The sequence below is a fragment of the Rhinolophus ferrumequinum genome, chromosome 26 (assembly GCF_004115265.2).
Source record: "Rhinolophus ferrumequinum isolate MPI-CBG mRhiFer1 chromosome 26, mRhiFer1_v1.p, whole genome shotgun sequence".
In the NCBI taxonomy this organism is placed as follows: domain Eukaryota; kingdom Metazoa; phylum Chordata; class Mammalia; order Chiroptera; family Rhinolophidae; genus Rhinolophus; species Rhinolophus ferrumequinum.
The window spans coordinates 2708700-2721061 of NC_046309.1; positions in this window are offsets into that span (position 1 = coordinate 2708700).

The following is a 12362-nucleotide window of genomic DNA, read 5'->3' on the forward strand; positions in this document are numbered from 1 at the left end:
AGTCCCTGCAGGCCACAAGGCACCAATGAGTCTGGAGAAAGGCTTCTTTTTGGAGATCCTCAAAAGGCCTCAACGTGTGGGAGGTAATTATCCCTCAGAAGTCACTTTCGAGCTGATGAGTAGTTAAACTTTGATTGGAGGTTAATCACCGGGGTATTAGACCTCCTTTGGAATTGACGGTAAGGCCTCACTACCATCAATATGCCGGCTTACAGCACTGGGAGGAGGCGAGAGGGTGGGCGTGGGTGCTGCTCGCACACAGACTCGAAGAACAGACTCGAGAAGAGTCGGGTCTGCTGTTTGCAAACTCTGACCTTGGGCAAGTTATTGACCTTTCTCGGTTTCCTCCTCTGTGAACTGGGGAGAACAGTAGCCCTGAGTTCATTCGTGCTGCTAATTGCTGCTGTGGTCCTGGCACAACCCTTAGCGCTGCACGTATTTGTTTAATGACATAAATAAAACATGCGGCCACGGCACATGTGGGAAGAAAGCAGGAATAAGATTAGCAGAGCCGATTTCCAGTCCTACCTCTTTCTTTAGGCCGTTGGGTTGCTTTGCCCACGTCACTCGGCCTGTTGGGCCTCACTTTTCCCGTCTGGAGAATGAGGAACTTGATCATTCCTGGCTGCTAATCACAGAGACCACTGTGACTGTCACAGCTGGTGTCACGAGAATCTTTAAGTGGCCCGTCTAAGTGTTTGCCATAGGTTAACTGGCCCACATACCTTCTGACAAGACAAAATTTGGATCAAGAGCCGGGGACTAATAAAACACAAGTGGGTATATTTATACTGCTGTCAAATTTGGTTCATAAAAAAAAAAAAAAAAAAAAAGATGCTTTTAGGACTTCAAGAAAAAAACACAAGTGGATTAGAGAAGAAAAGACATTAAGCTGTGATGTAGTGACTTATTTTTCATGGCCTCTTGGAGAAATTCCACGAATAAGAAAGAAGTCTTCGTGGCAGAGACCGCTCCAGTTCCTTTATCGAGTATGGGATGGCTTAGCCATCAATCAAAGAGGAGGCAGGATATAAGAAGGGTGATGGATGGATTCTCCCTGGTAGTGGTTTCTGCTTTGGGAGAAATGAGAATGTCCTTTGTCTGCCTTCATCCCAAATGTTCCCTTCTAAGCCCATAGCTCATTTAAACATACTAGAAACCGCCAGTGGAGCAGGGGGCGGGGGTGGTAGGGGGGTGTAGAGAGACCCATCAGGTCGTTCAGAAACTCTACTCAGAGGAAATAGAGGGGCAGTTAGGCGATGAGCATGAAAACAGATGTATGCAAATTGTGTTGACAAAAATGTTTATTTGGGCACACTCCTGCGTGGTTGCTAAGTGAAAATTTTAAACATTTTGCTCTTAGAGGGTGCCAAATCATTAGCCCATTTCGGGTGCCCACATAACAGATCCAGTCCTTACCTGCTTCAGTGGTTATGTAGGTTTCTTGGGTTGTTTTGTTTTAAATCTCAAGTTTTCAAACAACTTTAAGCCTCAAGTCCAACCTTAATTAAACCCATTGAAGAGCAAAAGAAAATAAGCTGTAAAGGTCCCCTGTTTGGCTCATAAAGTCTCAGCACAACAAACCAGGAAATATTCAATTATTCCTAGGATGCCGATAACATTTTATGGCTCAAACCTATTATTTCTCCTCAGTCTCTCTGAGGCACGGATGTTTGGCCTGCGTCATCCTCTCCTCCGCTCCCCTTGAATTTGATCTCTTTTATGTACTTGAAAGATGAGTTTGCTTTCCAATTCACCCTCTCTCCCTTCACTGCAGTGCCTTCGAGGACGGGAGGTGGCCAAGGGAGGAAGGATGCGCTCGGAAGTGGCTGTCGGTGGTCCAGCCCGTGTTGAGTGGGGGCGGTAACTTGAAGGGCAGTTTTTAAGGAGAACTTACAATACGGGCAAATTTTAGAATGACCTCCATAGAGTCTTGGTTTCAAAAATATTCTGGACACATCATGTGGAAAACCCTCCTTCTACAAACACTTAGAAAAGCTGGCTAACATTTAACAAATAGGCCACAAATGTAGGGCTGAAAGCGTAATTTTTAGAAAGAAAAGGCTAAGTCCTGAGGGACCTAAAACGCAGAGGACTGGAACCAGCAGTGGCCGTGAGCTCTGGCTCTAAGGCAGAGGAGGTGTGACCCCCCCTGGAGGACGGGATGCAAAGGTCTCCGCACAGGAAGGGGGGCAGAAGGGTAGCGGGCATGAGACTCATGAGGAGAGCGGTCCGTCGGGATTGATCAGATTCCGTGGAACTGACCAAATAAGTGGAAATATTAAGAATCGGCAGAATCCGATTTTTTCACAAATGGAGAGGAAGAAAGTAATTGGGGGAGGGGAAATACTGAAAAAGGACCCCCTGAAAATGTTGGAACCAGAGGAATTGATGTGAGCAATGGTTCAATGTGTCTACAGATAGGTGCAAGTAGAAGCGTGTGTGTGTGTGTGTGTGTGTGTGTGTGTGTGTGTCCACCGCCATGTGCCCTCTTGCCATGTCCACTGAGTGTCTGGGGAGATGCGACCTCCCATTCGTAGTGAGCACACCTACTGCTACCAAAGGTTAGCCTCTCAATATTGTTCTCCACTAGTGAGAGGTCAGGTCTCCTTGGAGATATGACAGATTCCAGGTTTGGGACAAAAAAGTACAAGATGACATCTTATTGTGCCAGAAAGAGGAAGTGAGCACAAATGATGGGATATATTGAAGGGGAGGTACCAGCTTACAGAAGCTCCCACTGACCCAACGGGGAACAATTTGAATACAAAAGCACACTAGTGCTAGTCTGGGATTATAACCCCTTGACCAGCACAGGAAACCACGAGTCTACAGCAACACAATTAATAAATTGAAAATCTGATGGGAAGGGAGACGTTTTCATAGTTCCAAAGTCTCTCATCACAAAGGACGTGTTATAAAGGGGAAAAGGGCAACGTTACAGCAAAGAAACCTGGCGTATCAATATCACCTTAGCCAAGTGATCAAAGCAAACATCACCATAAAGGGACACACTGGAATTCGGCGTCACCTGATAGGACACAATGAAAAGAGCACGTGGCATCTCTGTGATATGACAAGACTCAGGCCAAGCAGCCCGGACAGAAATTAGAAAACGATGGGCAAACCTAAATTGAAGGGCATTCTATGGGAAAACCGGCCAAACATCTTCACAAGCGCTGAGGACACAAAGTCAAGGAACAAGGAACTCTTCCAGATTAAAGAAACACAACAACCTCAGTAATATGTGCTTTTCCATCGAATTCCTTCACTCTGCAGGAAATTATTGGAACACTCGGTGCAATGAGGTCTCTGCATCACATGGTAATAACGCAGAAATACTGCTTTCAAGATGTTGCTGCTATTGTGGTCATGCAGGAGAACGTCCGTGTTTGTAGGGAACACACATCAAATATTAGAGACGTTGCATCCATGTTCTTTGTACTGCAATTGCAACTTTTCTGTGAAGTGTGGGATTGTCAACATTTTTCAAAAATTAAGGTTGACCACTACAAAGAATAGGAATAATGTAATCTTCAAGCCAGTAGAGGGAAAATAGGGACTATAAAAAAACTCAGTTCATTTTCAAGAAGACGGTAAAGGGGAAGGGGGAGTAAAACAAGCAGAGGTCAGGTCAACATAAGGCACAAAGTACATTCAGACCCGTATAAATAAACAGACCCAGGAAATAGCATTAGATTAAACCTCCCAGATGAGAGATACATTTTCATTTGGTAGGAAACAAATAACATTTGGCTGTGTGAAGCTGCCAAGAGACATTTCCAAAATTTCAGATTGAAAATAACGGAAGAGGCGACAACGGGACAAATGAATGGTAGCCCAGAGAAAGCCGCAGTGGCCTCTGGTATCAGGCATGCTGGCCGTGGTACACACACGTAGTAGTAAGGCCAATTACCAGGAAACGGTAACAATTAGCAACTGGTAGGAAACTAACAGAGCTTCAAATGAAACAATTGAAAATTGAAATACTAACACGGAAAACGTGAAAACTCTAAAGTCATGGCGATTTCTATGCCTCTTTCCATGACTGATCAACCCAGAAACTTTAAAGTATTATGGATACAGGAGATTTGAACAACATCATCGCAAGCTTGTCCTAAAGGACGTACATAGAAACGCGACACCTAAAAATTCTTCTCAGGCACGCACAGTGCAGTTGTAAAATGAATCGGGAGGCAAAGAAGCAAATCTTAAATACCAAAGGACCCTATTATACAGAACCCGAGTCTGGGATTCCCTCCCCCCAATCCAGGACTAACAGCAGGCAGAGTAGGAGGCTTAAAAGTGTGAACTTGTGTTAGTTGTGGTAGGAAGACTCAAAGAGATTGGAGCTTACATTTCAGTAGAGAAGACAGAATGAACATATGCAAATAATATGTAGAGAAAAAAAGAGATTCTTTCTTTTTTGTTCTTCCTTTCTCATATTGGTAAGCAATAAAAGATGAAACTCTTAAAAAAAAAAAGTGAGTGAGCCGATCCTTTCTGATGCTAAGTAAACCATGTGGAAGGATGTGTGCTGCCTGCTCCCACATAACTGCCCTTTCTGATGGTTTGTGAAACAAACCCAGGTCTTTGCACCAGGCTGCTCTTTGCAATGAAGTCAATGCCCTGTTACCCCAAATCAATCCAGAAAAGCCCAGACCCTGGGGGCATAGCGCCACGCCCGCCCACCTGCCGGTCCCTAAGTCTTCAGGGCCCTGTGACCTCTCAGGCCACCCGGGTCCCACCTCTTGCCTCTCAAATTTGGATTCGTCAATCGCATAAGCTAATAAATATCCTTCTAGAATACAGGGATAACAACCTTAGGTGAAGGCGTTTAACTGCTTTCTTCTTCACACACACACAACGCCCAATCCCCAGTTGTACTTTTGAGAGAAAAGGAAGGAACTACTGAGTTTGGAACAGAGCGAGAGAGATCAGGGTGTGTGTGTGTGTGTGTGTGTGTGAGAGAGAGAGAGAGAGAGAGAGAGAGAGAGAGAGAAACACGTGTGAATGGAGGGGTGCAATGTGGAATCCACACAATCAAAGAGAAGCCTGGGTGCTGCGGGTCCCAGGTGGGGAAATGGTTTTCCAGCAAGTGTGAAGGAAACACAAAAATGGAAATGGGAGGGTCCCTGGTGCCAGACTTCACTTGGCTTCACAACTCCCCTGAACAAACAGGGAGAGGAACACAACAGATGTTATCCCGATTTTGTCTTTAATTCCGCAGCAACGATCGACTTTACAAAACTCCATGAGGCAAAGACTTGGAGGGGACACACCAGTCTGGTGGCCTCAGGTGTCTGCCGTACCTGGATGGCACCTGGGACAAAGGGCTCCGTGCATATTTGCTGTGATGCCACCAGAGCCCCGCCCAGCACTCATGACACCAGGCATGTCAGCACTGAATGTGACCAGCAAGCTGTTCATTCATTCACTTCTTGTCATTGTGTCTTCTCCAGGGATGACGAGGGTGCACAGGGAACTCTGAAGGCATCTTGTCTAACTCCTCTGAGGCCAAAGTCACCTGGGTCCCCACCGCTGAACATTACGACAGCAAGTTTCCAAGTAGTTAAAAGAAAATATGGTGAATGGAGAGTTCAGGGGGAAAAACCTCCATAAATATGGGTTGCAAGTTCCCACAAGAGGTTGACCCTTCTCGGCGCTGTGAGAACCTTTGGCCTGGGGCAGTCTGCTGGCTGACCCCTTTTCCCGTTTGGAGGACAAGCGTTTTCACTGTGAGATGCGTGTCTCATACACTCCTGACAATACATAAATTGGCTGCTGAAATAGGACAGGAGCCGATATTTAGGAGACGGTGCCAAGGTATTTGTCGACACCGTTTTTCAAGGAAGAAAACCACACGTAGCCTTGTTAACTGGATACTTTGTGAATACCGAGATGTGACAAAAGCTGCCATGATGCACAAAGGCCACACTGTCCCCAAACTACTGTTTGGCACATTAAATTGGACACCAAAAGAATGGCATTTCCAATTAATTTTCCAGCAGACGGATGATAACAACTTGATTTTTATCTGTATTGCATTTTCAAGGTAACACAAGGCAACGCTCACTTAATTTGCTCTTGGCTTTGGAGAGGACAGAGATATGATAAATAAATCACACTGAACAAGGACTTTATCAGTATGTGTATTTGGCTGAATATTAATAGGCTGATTTGGTCTGCCTCGTCCCGTCTGCCAGGACACAACAGGCAGCGTCCATTGACGTGAGCTGTCCAGCAATGAGTGACTCCGAGCTCACTTCCCGGCGGGGGCCCGGTCAACACCTCCCAGTTCACGTGGACAGAGCGAGTGGATTATTTCAGGATCAGCGGCAGCGCAAGTGTCCGATAGGTGACTGAAGCTAAATGGGACTTCTTCCGGCGTCAGGTACCAGCTGTAATAAAATCGCTTTTATTTACGTGTGCGTGCCGATGCCTTCTGACGCGCTCCTGATTTCTGTTCTTTGATTTGTGAAATAGAAGCCTGACAAGTCACTAAATTGACATAAGCAATTCCTTTGAAAATCTGTTCCATTGGCCGGACACAAATTATGTTTTATTTAAGAACTGTGCTGGGCTTCCACGATGCAAATTTGTACTAAGGAGGGAACACGCCAGGTGACCGACCAGTGACGTAAATGAAGGGGCCTCCCCAAACTGTCGCTGCAGCCTGACGGCCCCAGCATGCCCGGATTCCAGTATTCGTGTCACTTCTTAGTTCAGAGTTTCACAAGGAGGTTCTTGGACCAGTCAGGGTCCCCTCACAGCGGAAGGCTGAATCCTGCGAAAATTGAGGAGAGCTCACGTGCAAGGAGTGCAGGCGCCAGAGTACAGAGCATGGGACCCCAAGACGCGCGGCTGCAGAGCAGCCCGTCCTGAGCCAGTGGGACAAAGTGAAGAAGAGCTTCCAAGGCCTGAAAGACAAGGCCTCCTGCAGGCCGGAGAGGAGCAGACTCTCTTCTGCAGGGACAGAGCTGGGCCCCACCGAGAGGAAGCCAGTGGACTAAAGACGCTGCTGTTCCTCCCCACCTCTGCTCTCTTTCCAGGGCCTTTCATTCCTAGGCTGATGAGCAGAGAGCTGGAGCCGGAAGCAGGGGCCTGTGAAGCGATGGAGAAAGGCCCAGGTTGGGACCCGTGAGGCAGCACCAAAAGCCTGCCTCACACTTGGTTGCCTCCATGTCTTGGCTCCTGTAAGTAATGCTGCCATGAACACAGGGGTGCAGGTGTCTTTTCAAATTAGTGTTTCGGATTTCTTCGGAGAAACACCCAGAAGCGGGGAAAAAAGAGGTGGTACATGTAGACAATGGAATATTACTCAGCCATAAAAAAGAATGAAATCCTGCCATATGTGACCACCTGGATGGACCTAGAGGGAATTATGCTCAGTGAAATAAGTCCGACAGAGAAAGATAAATACCATATGATGTCACTTATGTGTGGAATCTAAAAAACAAAATAAATGCACAAACAAAACAGAACCAAACTCACAGACACAGAGAACAAATTGGTGGTTGTCAGGTGGGAGAGAGTTTTGGGGTGATGTGTGAAAAAGGTGAAACGGATTAAGAAGTACAAATTAGCAGTTATAAAAATAGTTGGGGATGTAAAGTATAGCACAGGGAATATAGTCAATAATATTGTACCACCTACGCATGGGGCCAGTGGGGACTTGACTTATGGGAGGGGTCACTTAGTAAGGTGTATAAATGTCTGATCACTGTGCTGTACCTGAGATTAATATAATATTATATGTCAACTGTAACTGAAAAAAGAAAAAAGAAAAGAAAAAGGCAAAGTCAGCCTCACGGAACTCAGGGTGGTTGGAGGAGCCAAGGGCTGAGAATCAGGAGGACAGGTCCCTACCAGTGGTCGTCACACTGCAGGGCCTGTAAGATGGGGTAAACTGGTTTTCTTCTACGCCCCTTTCCAGAAGAAAACAAAGGTAAGCCTCAGTCTATCTCCTAGCCTGCGGTCCATCAATTAGAGGATTCGGAAGGAGGCAGGGACGTACCTGCTTCCTAAAGGGATTTAAAGGGTCTGAATTGATGAGATTTTACTCTGGTCTCTAACAAAGGGATTAAGAACCCTGTGATTTGAAATTTTCGTTTGACGGGAGGAAATGAATTGTTATTTATAATCCTCCTGCCTTCCAAGACGGGGAACCTGGACACAGTTTTCTTCCTATTGTCTCCTAGCACAGCACATTTTCACAGGTAAATCGTGTGAGCTTTGCTTCCTCAGCCAGGTTTAACCTCCTTCAGAACAGGCCCGTGGTACTCTTTGTATCCCCGCCAAGATCGAAATTTGCACAAAATTTCATCTCAAGACATATTGGGTCATTGATTTAGGGATAGAGAACAAGTTTCATTAAAAGTGACCTCAAAAAAGGATAAACTATTTTTAAAAGGATCATTACTTTTTACCACATAGAATAAGGTTACCCAATATCAACGAAAGTTACAACTTGGAAGATTTTTCTGAACGTTCTTTTTGGAAGAGATAAGGGTTTTCGTTTTTTGTGGTTGGGGGGGTTTTAAATAATAATACGTATATGGACACATGTTGGTGCCAAAGGGAGTGTTTATGAGATTTAATGTGAACTTTTAATGGAGTTTATTGAGTAGATTGGGCGTCCCCTTTGTGTTCGCAATTTGAGTATTAACTGGTTTTCTTCTACGCCCCTTTCCAGAAGAAAACAAAGATAAGCCTCAGTCTATCTCCTAGCCTGTGGTCCACCAATTAGAGGATTCGGAAGGAGGCAGGGACATACCTGCTTCCGAAAGGGATTTAAAGGGTCTGAATTGATGAGATTTTACTCTAGTCTCTAACAAAGGGATTAAGAACAGATGTTTTATAATCAGCTTTCCACACACACACACACACACACACACACACACACACACAAATATTAGGAGGATGAGTTCTGTGAATGAAATAAAAGCTGGAATTTAGCAAAATAAGGGAGATTTGATAGTAATTATGAACACAGCCAAAACGGGCAAAACTCAAAAAGAGTCCAAACCTGGGGGGACCCTCCGATTACATGCGTGTCTGCCAGTGTTTCCTCTTCCCCTTCTTTCCTATGTTACCACAGTCACACAAAGACAGTGGCTGCTGATTATTTATTTCAGTTCAATCATCATCTTTTTTCCCATAGAGCAAGAAAATTTTCCAAACTCTCTCCCAATTTTATGCCCGTTTCTCGCTTCCTTGATGGATGGAGAAGCCAGAGCTCAGGCTGATTGACCGCCATCTGCCCTGGACCTTCAGGGACTAGAGCAAGCCCATTAAAACGGCAGACATGTGGCAGCCGTGTTGGGAAAGCCACTGAGCACCTCCATTAAACGTCTAGATAGAGTCATAGAAACTCAGAGGTACCAGGATCTTAGAAACCAGCTCATTAAACTAGGTACCGGAAGCATAAAACAGAGTAATTTGAGACATAAAAAGTCCCTGCCAGTGTCATTCTCTCATTCTTTTTCCAGCATCAGCTGCTGGCACTGTCCCTTGAGGTCACGGTCTTGCCATGACCTGTGGCCCTGCTTCCATTGTAAGTCCCAATGTGTCCGAGTTTTGCAAACCTTGGGTCACTCTGGTATGAACCCTCACTCTCAGAACCATCCAAACCCACAATATAGCCCCTGTGGCTGTGGGTTTCAAAGCAGGGATTTCCTGCCAAGGGCTGTCTCCGACCCGTGAACTAGCTCAGAATACACCCGACCATCCCGTGTCTCTCCCCCAGCGCTCAGCCCCTTCCTTGCTTCACTGTTGATCCATCAAACTGCCATTGGCTTATCCAGGCTTCACCCTCCATTACAGCAAAGCGAGATCTGTGGAAGCCTCCTAAGGCTGGGACCCCAGCTCGGGGCTGGCCCCGGGCATGCAGAGGCCAGTGAAGCAGCCTACCACAGGTGGACTTGCAAAAGTACTAAGCAAATGCCTAGCAAAGAACCCATCACGAGAACAAAGTCAAAATTGCGAAGTTGGGTCCCTAAAGAGTGAGCATTGCCAGGGATTAAAGAAAGAGACTCTAAGTGCCATGCGTTGCGCAATCTCTGAGATTCTTTATCCCAGACCTTATCGACATGAATGAACCCAGGACGAGATGGCGGCCACGATTACTTGAGTGGGAACTAGAAGCAGCAGGATGTCAGCAGAATTGGTTCCTGCAGCTTTGGCAATGACAAATGACAGTGTCTACAGTGCAGAAACCAGCCCCTTGACCTCTGGCATGGGCAGTGAGCATGCTGGCACAGGCGCTGACCTGGCCATAGCAGCCGTGGGAAGAATTACCCCAGCAAGCCAGACGGGCAGAAGGAAAGGGAGAGATGCGCAATGACGTGTGACAGCCCAGGCCAATGCTTTGTAAAACACATCACGATTCCAAGGTCAGTGAACGGATCGTGGGGACGTTTCTGAAACAAGCGAAACATGCCTCTTTGGCGACGTTTCCTTTTGTCCCTATTCAAATAAGGTTTCAAGTCATGTCAAAGCTAAAGTTATTCTTCTTCCTCAAAGACCAAGAGTGTACCATCTAGGTGCTTGTCCCAAAACCTGACCCTTTTTTATGTCATGGCTCCCATGTGATTAACTCCTATTTAACTGTAAAGGTTGGATCAGCTGAACGAAAGCTGTAGAACAAAACACTGCGAAACTCAGGTGCTTACACCTGGCGATGGTATTGTTTCTGATGCATGAGCCTCCTGGTCGCCGGGAACAGCCCGTTAGGCTGTGAGTCAGCTGAGACTGGGTCCAGGCTTTCCGTTGAGCTCAGTCCTGGTGCGTTTCTCTCCACATCCTGTGGACCAGCAGCTGTCCAGGCTGTTCTTATGACGGATCCAGGACTGCAAGAGGCCGTGCAACGTCTCATGCACATTGAAGGTCTCTGGCCACGTCAAGTTCTGTAAAAGTCCATTGGCCAAAGGACTTGCTCAAGCCCAACAACTGTAGGGGTGAGAAATACAGCCCCCCAATCGAGCGCACTGGAAGCTCACTTGCCAGAGGGAGGGCGTGAAGAGATGAGAAGAGCGGGCACCGACCACGCAGCATCTAACCACCAGTCACGACTTCGGTGGGGGCAGACAGGAGCCATGTGGTTCATTCCCTGTCTGTGGAAACACGGTTTGCTGGTGTGGCTGCTACTGTATTCTTTGACAGCGCCTGGTTTGACGTAGATCCAACTTCATAAGTGTTTGTTGGACAAATTCAAGTGTTAAAGGGAAAGGCCGTCACTGATTTCCTTTCCGCCGACGTTCCTTCCCCCGACCCTCATTTGGTTTCCTTATTTCAAAACTGCCCTGTTGCATTTTCAAACTTCAACCCGACTTTGGTCGTACCGCCATGGCGGAAAGAATAGTTTACTTGTACCTGATATTACTTCCACCTATGAAACACCTAAATGACATGCACGGTCAGACTCCAACTGCCCGTGGTCTTGCTGTCCGAACGCTGTCACCGTGCAATCGTCAGGCGAGTCTATCAAAAGCCTTCGTTTAGCGTAGCTGACTCTCAGCTCCCATCTTCGGGAACCAAGCCGCACGGGTGGCCGTTGCTAAACAGGCTGGTGGGACCTCAGACTACTCGGAAATGTACGTGGCACTAACAGGCCAGCGACGGCCGTCCCTCACCACAGACCAGCCCCTCCAGCAGGAAAGTGGCAGGCACGGAGCGTCTGTACAGCAAGTGTGTGGAGCCCCCTCCCGAGCTGCCCGTGCCTCCTTTGTGGAAAAGAAAATGGATCCAGTCAAAGACAGAAAATCCATACCCACTATTTTTCTAAACAGCTTATTATGTCCCAATGAGACGCCTGTATTGTAGCCGCGGCCTCCACTTCGCGTGCTGTTATCCTCCCACCACGGCAGCGTTTGCATTTGCTTATTAGCATGGACGAGGTGATTGCCGCTGACTCCTCTGAGTGCAAAGGAACTAATTTGATTAGATAAGAAGCTGAGGCTGCCACCCGCTGCGGGAAGGCGGGAAGGCGGTGTCACTTATCAGCTCTTCTGCCGCCAAGCGCATCGATTGTCCTCTGAAAGGAAGCCCTGCTGTATGTGCAGTGTTGTGACGTGTCTCGGTCCTGAATACAACGCAACCCGAGCAGGGGGTGGGTACTGCACACTTTTCATTTGGTTACTTTTCATTTGCCCAATGCATGTTACTCATTTATTCTGAAATCCTAGAAAGCTTAAAAAAAAAATGGAGGGGGGCGGAGTGAAAAAGAGAACACTCGGACACAACTTCAGCTGTACAAGGGACAAAAATAGGCAGGGTCCAGCCTTGGCCAAGTGGCGAAGCCATCGGGCGCTGGTCACTCGGTCACCTTTCTAATGCCGTCTCCTCTGGAGCCAGCTCTCTTC